Source organism: Miniopterus natalensis, chromosome 7, assembly GCF_054644295.1.
Source record: "Miniopterus natalensis isolate mMinNat1 chromosome 7, mMinNat1.hap1, whole genome shotgun sequence".
Classification (NCBI taxonomy): domain Eukaryota; kingdom Metazoa; phylum Chordata; class Mammalia; order Chiroptera; family Miniopteridae; genus Miniopterus; species Miniopterus natalensis.
Genome location: NC_142087.1, coordinates 6,676,159 through 6,684,761, shown reverse-complemented (window position 1 = coordinate 6,684,761; position 8,603 = coordinate 6,676,159). Strand labels below are relative to the sequence as shown.

The 8,603-nt window shown below is 42.9% G+C and overlaps 1 pseudogene; it reads right to left on the bottom strand.

Annotated features, from left to right (window-relative positions):
* Positions 1 to 7,862: 7,862 nt before the first annotated feature.
* Positions 7,863 to 8,384, bottom strand: LOC107542118 (HAUS augmin-like complex subunit 2 pseudogene; annotated as a pseudogene).
* Positions 8,385 to 8,603: the final 219 nt, after the last annotated feature.

Sequence of the window (8,603 nt, the reverse complement as noted above, 5' to 3'; positions counted from 1 at the left end):
GAGAAGGTGCCCAGGACACAGAAGGTACAAGCAGGTGGGTGAAACCTGGTGTAGCCCGTAAGCTGGAGGCCAGAGTCTTCCCACGGGTATGTCCAGTTTGTCAAGGTCAGAGAACACAGGCACTTAAATCCAAAGCCCCATCAAGGAATGCTAAATGGGGGTTCTCCGCTCTGTCCACGGCCCCCAGTTGCAGATCCTGGTTTCCCCTGGTTACCCCATCAATGATACCATAGAGCAGAGAGTGTGGTTCTCACTCAGGGGTGACTGTCCCCAAGGGGACTCTTGGCAATGTCTGGAGACATTTTTTGCTGTCAGGACTGGGGAAGGGAAGAGTTCCTATGGCATCTAATGGGTAGGGGTCAGGGATGCGGCTGAACATCCTACAAAGACAGGATAGTCCCCACAACAAAGGACTGTCTGGCCCCAAATGTCAATTCAATTGCCAATTTAAGCCAAAGATGAGAAACCCTGCCCTCAAGTGGCTTCCAAACAGCACAGCCTCTGGGTCCAGACAGGCCAGAGGATGGCTTCATTATAGGCAGACAAATAGCCTTGGGCAAGTAACAATTTCTGAGCTTCCTTTTGTTCTCTACAAAATAGGAATCCAATAAAGTCATCTGAAAACCCCCAAACACTGCAAACTCAGCAAACTGCAGCTGTCATCCTCACGGGCTTGTCCTCGAAGAAATCACGTAATCAGCTTTCTGTCCGCACCAACTCTAGGTACTATCCGGAAAGCTTACCTCTGGGTAATGAGTTCCAGACAGTGAATCTACCTGATCCTTGCAGGGGGCAGAACTCATGACTTTGTTTTCATCAGCTCCACTAAAGAATCTACTGAGCTGGACAAACAAACGTACAAACAATAACTTTCCATTTAATAACACTCGGCAGCTGACTCAGCACTATCAAAGCTCATCAACCACACATCAGCCCTCTAGAACCACGAGTCTCGACTTCCACACAGAACCAGTGACTTCCAGATACCCCACTGGGCCAATCACTGATGATTACAAACCAGGGGGATTCATTAAATGTTGTTAATATTGATACCATGAAATTAATGACATAATAGAACTACATCAAAGCCTAACAATTATTTACCGGACTTACCTGTGTGATAATAAACAATGACAATGTTCACCCACCACCTTATTTATTCAGCCAATGCCTACTTGTGCTTCTTACTCACAAGTGATCTCCTCCAGGAAGCCCTACCTGATGAACCCTCGCCACAGGTCCAGCCCCCCATCTGTGTTCTGGTAATGCATTGGGCTTACTGCCATCACCACTGCTTGCCTGCTTTACCATAATTATCTCTTTCTTTTTCTACCACAAGTCTGTGGGCTCCTAATGACAGAAAATATATTTTTGTTTGGGTCTATGTTTGCAACAGGTGGCATGGGGCTAGTACATGCCATTGTTGAACAGCCACCAATTGTGGATTCCATGTGGGTTGAAACATGGGCTATATCAGATAGCTCTTGCCACAAAAATGGTGGCACTAAATTCAGTGGCTTAAAACAAAAACATACTCTGTGTTCACATGTCTGTAGGTTGTCTGCAGGACAACTGACCATGGTGTAGCTCAGCTGGACTTCGCTTAGGCCTCCAGTGGGGTCCAGGTCTCCTCCACATGATTGTCATCCACCTTGGACCAGTGGACCAGACGCCCATGTTCGTCTCATGGCAATGACGGAACACAAAAGGGGCAAACAGAAACATGTGGTGCTTCTTGGGGTTTGGGCACAGATATCCCCAACTGTATACTTGATGGGCTTAAGGAAGTCATATGGACAATGCCAACCTCACCAGGTACGTAAGGAAGCTACACCTCTCTACTGGGAGGAAATACGAAGTCCTGTGCACAGAAGGTGGGATGAAGAATTGGGGGCAACAATCCACTCTAGTTAGGACTCTTACACGGAAAAGAGGGGGCTGTTTTCACATACCTCTGCAGTCATGTGTATTCATGGGAATGTTTTACCCCAAACCCCCACCAGCAGGAGGAGTCAGTACCTGTGTTACTCCACTGCAGTAGCTAACACTCTGCTGGTCCTGGTTATTAACTAGCCCAAGGTCACACCACGGGAGAGGAGTAATGAGGTATACAAACCAAGGCCTAACACCAAAGCTCACCACACTTCGCTGCTTCCTGACAAAACCAAGTCCAGATGGAAAATACAGTATCTGAAGCCTTGCTCCAATCATGCTTTCCTGTCCCAAACTTCATTTCTGAAGTATTTGGAGGCAATGTGACACAGTCACAAGAACTATGAATAGTAGGTGGGAAAACAGCAAAGGACCAGCCTCGTGAACTGAGCCACATTGCCAAGGTCAACCCCCATCCACACACCAAAGGAACAGAACCTCTCGGACATTCTATGAGCCTGGTAGAAGGCATTCTTACGCAGAATCAGTTTCAGGAAAAGAGGTCATTTTAGTGTCAGGAGCAAAGAGCCTGTCCTACACTCTTACGACAAATGCTTCCAAAGCATTCTCGACAAAGCTTCAAGTTGTGCAGTGCCAGGTTCTGCTCTGAAACGCAGACAACATAGACAAAAATCACCCCAATCTCACTTGAGGTCACCCTGGCTTTTTTCCTGGGAAATCTAAAGAAATGTGTGTGTAGATCAAAGTAGGAGGCCCAAATCTCCTTGTTCCTTCTGCAGCATTTACATTCAGTGGCGTTCCCTGTAGTATTTATATTCAATGGAGAGGACAGCCCTACAAGCTCAGGTCCATCCTCTATCTCAGAAAAACTTTGATTTTAGAAGTACAAAGCACTTATCTATCATGACTTCAGAAATAAATATTTTGTGGTTGGTAAGAATTCAGCAAAGTTTTTCTATAAAGGGCCAGATAATAAATATTTTTAGTTCTGCCGCTGTAGCGTGAAAGCCGCCACAGACGATACATACATGAATGAGCAGGACTGCGTTCCAATAAAACTTTATTCACAAAAACTGGGAGAGAGATGACTTTGGCCAATGCATCATACTTTGTTGATTTAAAAAGATTAGAATAGCCCTGGCTGGTGTGGCTCAGTTGGTTGGAGCATCCATCCCATGCACCGAAAGGTGGCAGGTCTGGTTCCCAGTCAGGGCACATACCTAGGTTGTGGCTTTGGTCCCCAGTGGGGGCACGTACCAATCGATCTTTCTCTCTCTCTCTCTCCCCCTTCCTTTCTCTAAATTCAATAAAAAAGTTTTAATAAAATAAAATAAAAACACGAGAATATATTTGGTTAAAATTCTAGATAATTGATCAAGATCTTCAAGAAGACAAAGAAAATGTATAAAATTTCTTCGGCAGAGTCTGATTTAAGCAAAGCCTCCTAAACACCCAGCGTACTCACTGAGTCCTTTTCATAGGTTGATAAGATGGAAAACTATATTCCCATTTTACAAACGGAGATGCTGAGGCTCACTGAGCTTTGGACCCACCCGAGATCACACAGCTAGCGCGTGGTAAAGGCAGGATTCCAGCCAAGGCCTGTGTTAACCCCGGTCCAGTGATTTCTCCAGCATCGTAAATGTTGCCATTACGCATTCTGAGCCTAAAATGGTTATAGCGAATAATCAGGAAATGCCACTTTTATTCTAAGAAAATCATCAGTGGAACTCAAATTTATGAGTAAGATGTTCATTAAAGCCCTTGTTACAGTACTGTAAAATTAGAAACAATCTAAGTGTCCAATATTAAAGGGAAGTTTGAACAAATTATGATTTAGCCATTGCAAGTAATGTTAATGAGAATATGCAATAATATTGGAAAAATGTTCACAATAACAATAAGTTAAAAAATAACCAGAAAGCAACATACTGTCTAAATCTCTATTGTTTTAGCACGTACATTATACACATAAATGCTCTGGAAAGAAACACTCTTGAGTACTTGTTTATGATCAGTTGGCTCTCCCTGGTTTGGGGATAGCAGATAATTTTATTTTACTCTTTGAACTTTTTTGGTTTGGCCAAACTTTATTCAATATATATACTTGACTTTTACAATCAGATGAATATGTTTTTTAAAAGCAATTTATCCCTAATTATTTTCTAGCCTCTCTTCTATTGTTCAGTTTTATGTCTTTTCTTATGGGTAAGTTGTACATAAATGAAAATTTTAAAAGCAACCATTCCATCCCCCGAACTCAAGGGAGACTCCTATGCACAATCCTTAACAATAAGCTGCGGCATAAACCTCGGTTTATATCCCTCATCTTTAAAAGCTTGGCGCAGCGGTCCTTTGAATGTTTGGAACTGCCCCCCAAGCATGAATCATGTACAGACGTACATGAATCCGGTCCTGTTTAAAAGCCTGTTGAGTAAAAATAAACCTTCTTGTTTCAACATTCATCCTTTCTAGAGTTATTAGTTAAAACAAAATAAAAATAAAAATTCAAAATCAACCCTTACTGCTAATATTACACATAATATCCCAGCACCATTTGCAAAGTGACTGATGTGATCTGTATGGTTTTTCACATTGCCTGAGGTAAGCAATGCATGAGTCTGAGTTTCCTCCAGGTACCTCACTGCAATGTCCAGAAATCAGGTGCCAGACCAGGCTTGAGTCCCTAGCAAGGCCACTTAGAAGATGAGTGACCAACGACGAGCCACTAAAGCTCTCTTTGGCTTAGCATCCTCAATCTTAAACTAGGAATGGTCACCACATGGTCAACACCTGCCACAGAGTCATAAGGATCTAAAAAGAAAATAACCAACATCGCGAACACATTAAATATCTCAGGGGTTCCTGCCGTAACTGCCAGGCATAACACTGGGGATGTCTGTCTCACCTGCCACTTTCAGATCTAGATTTTTAAGAACTCGCCTTGGAAACTGATTATCTACTTCTATACTGGAGGCAGACACTGTGCGAGTACGTGGTGGTGGTGGTGGTGGTGGTGGTGGTGGTGGTGGTGGTGGTGGTGTGTGTGTGTGTGTGTGTGTGTGTGTGTGTCTGTGTTGATAACCCCTGTCTTCCTTAGCTAAACAGAAATGGGATATGTGAGAACGACTGACATTCTTCTAGCCAATGCCAGTTCTATTGCCTCCCTTAATCATGCTTTTTCGGGGACTTTTGTTATTCCTGTTGTTTGGGGTTTTGGGACTTTTGTGTGGTTTTTTGTAGAATGGATTTTCAACTTTATTATTATTATTATTTTTAAATATATCTTTGATTTCAGAGAGAGGAAGGGAGAGGGAAAGAGAGATAGAAACACCAATGATGAGAGAGTCATTGATCAGCTGCAGCCCACAACCTGGGCATGTGCCCTGACCAGGAATCGAACCCTGATTGCCTGGATCCTAGGTCGATGCTCAACCATTGAGCCACTCCCGGCCAGGCTTTATTATTTTTTTTAATTGAATTTATTCAGGTGACATTGGTTAATAAAATTATATAGGTTTCAGGTGTACAATTCTAGTGCTTTTTGTTTTACTGTATACATTTTGCACAGATATTGTACATAAATGTACTGATGTAAGCATACATCCAGAGAAGTATAAAATCATGGACAGACTGCTTAAGAAATTTTCACAAATACACTTAAATAATCGCCATCCAGATCAAGAAATAAAACACTACCAACCTCCCAGAAGCACCCTTCAGGGCCCTTCCCAGTCAGCATCCCCTCGCCCACTCAAGGTAACTACTGTCTTGACTTCTAGCCCCATAGATTAGTTTCTACCTGTTTGGGAAATACTTATTAATGAGATCATACACTCTTTCATCATCTGTGTCTGGCTTCTCTTGCTCAAAGCTGACTGAGATTTGTTCACTTTGCTGCAATGAAGTAGTTCATTACTTTCACGGGATGGTATTCCTGTGCATAAATATATCGCAATTTATCCACCCTGCTACGGGCATTAGGGTTGTTTCTAGTCTTCCTTGGTTCTTATGAATAATGATGCTGAGCCCATTCGTGTGCATGTCTATGAGTAAATATGTTTACCCATTTCAGTCAGGTGTAGATCGAAAAGTGAAATGGTGCCTCATGAATTATGCACATATTTAGCTTTATTGGACCTGCCAAATGTACACTCCCAGGAGCAGCATATGGGAGTTCCAGTCGCTTGACATCGTCACCAGCATTCGACAGCATGTCTATCATTTAATGAATCTGGTGCATGTGTAGTGAAATTTCATTGTAGTCTTATTTGCATTTCTGGATGACCAAGGAGATTTGTCACCTTTGCACATGCTTAGTGTCAATATCCTCTCTGGTAAAAGGCCTCTTCAAGACTCTTAACCACATTGCTTTATTTTTTAGAAGCGATTCATGCTTTACCCGTACTGAAAAGGAAGGAGTGGCAGGGGAAGGAAACAATGGTGGGCATTTAGAAAAAATAATTTACATTTATCCTTCAATTTCAGTTTTTATTCTGGTATTTAAATATGAATTTCCTGGAACTTTCTGAATTCACAATAATACTGCCACCCATCGAGAAGCTGGAACATAATGAGAGCTGTCGTGTACCAAGCACGCACTAGGTGCCGAGCACTTCATCGCCTCACACAAATCTTACCCTTATTCTCAGGACAGAGAACACTCCCTTTCACAGATGAGAAAACTAAAGCTCAGAGAGGCTGAATAACTTGTCCAACACTGCACAGCTACTGAGTGACTGAACCATAATTCAAACCCAGTCCGGGGGCTCTGAAACCTCTGCTCTTGATCACCAAGCTATTTCTCATCATTATAAGATTCCAGTATTTATCAAACTCTAGCACGTCTCAGAATGCCCTGGAGGACTTATTAAAACAGACTGCTGCGTCCCACCCTCAGAGCTCCTGATTTAGGAGGCCTGGGGTAGACTCTGCACTTCTCACAGGTTCCCAGGCGATGCCAGTGGGCTCACACTTTGAGAACCGCTGATCTACAGGACGGCAGTCATGCCTTTCATTTCTCAGTGTCCAAGGGCCCTGGCCCAGTGCCTGGCACACGGTTACGGGGTGACTGCTGCTCCCGCCTGCTCTCCACACCCCACGCCTCTCGGGCTGCCCAGGCTGAAGCGAAGGGAGCCGTGACCTGACCCTCCAGACTTGACGGAGGCCAAGGGAAGGGTGAAAAGCGCTGTTTAGAAATGCCGGCCACAATGTGAAGGAAGCGGATGACTTCACGGATCCCCCGCCTCCTTCTAAGCAGCATAAACCAGCAATGCACCCGTTCTGCAGTCAGCCCCCCACCCCCGCACCCACGATGGTGCTGGAAGCTGGAGACAGTCCTCACGGGTGGCATTCAGGCAAATGTGCCCGTGCCCCTGATGAGTGCATGCTGTGGACAACTGTCTTTTGTCCCCTCAAACTTAATCTTCCTTCTCTCATTGGGTAACAGCACTCCCGTTTTTGCCGAGCACTATTTGCCCAGATTAAAGACTATTTTTCAGCCTCCTTTGCACTGTGACATACCCCATGAGGAAGCTCTGAGCCACGAGATACAAGCTGAGGTAGACCTTCCAGGGAGTCTTTTTATTTTTTTTTTAATCTTCATTAGTGTTATCTAAAGTGGAGTGAAAATATAGGGTGCCCCAAAAAAACGTATACACACATTGAATAATTATAAAGGCAGTGTTTATTAAAATACATTTCATTTTCAAAATTGAGCTATCAGCTGTTAAAGCATGTGCACATTTTTTTGTGGACACCCTATATGTGAAAAACAAAGAAAAATTTAGTTTGGTCTTCATGAACTTGGAATCTTAGTATTTCAATATAGAGAGGGCTCTTTCAATATTGCCAGCCCCAAAGCCTATAAATACCCACGTTACCATTGACTAGAAATGGACTTCACGTGACTACGCATAATTAAGCAAAAATGATTCATTTTTTAATGATTTATAATTGAATCAGTTGAATTATTTGGCATTAATAGTTTGGACATGAATTTTAGAAGTACTGTAAAAGGGAAAGGAGGCGTTATAACAGCATGTTTAGTAAGATAAGTTTCTTCAGCTAATATTTTAGCTTTTGTTGTTCTTGCCACGTGAGTATATTCTCTGCCAGTTCTGTCTCTGTCACAAAATATCCACCTTGGCTAAACCCTTGCTCATTTTCTTCAGATTTGCATCTAAATGAAGAATATTTCTAATTGTTTCCAGATAGGTTTCTAATCTCTCAATGAAAGTCACTGCCAACTCCAGCAAATATACCAGATATCTGTGTTAAGCAGCTTCAACGGGCAGGTTTCCTGGCACATGGGTTTCAGCAGCCTTTGCCTGAGGGACCTCTTCTCTTTCAGCACCGCTTCCAAATGATTGTTCATGCTTTACAGAGTAGGACACTTTTAAGCCAAAAAGGAAGATGAACAGTATCTGCAGTATCGTTTTCTAGTCTTAGAAGTTCAATTTCAAGGTTTTTCTGCTTGATTTCAGCTTGAATATTTGTGATCTGTTGTAGCCTGGAGAAGTTCACAAAGCAAGTTGCTGATTTCTTAGATACATTTAACATCTCCTGGGTAACTATCAAAAAGCTAAAAAATGGCCCAGCAGTGCCCCAGTATTGTTTGACCCAGACACAGAGTCCCAAGGGTTTACAACAGCCATGGCTGAGACCCACCTCCCAGAGAATCTTAAAAGAGAAGAAATATGCTCTTCTCT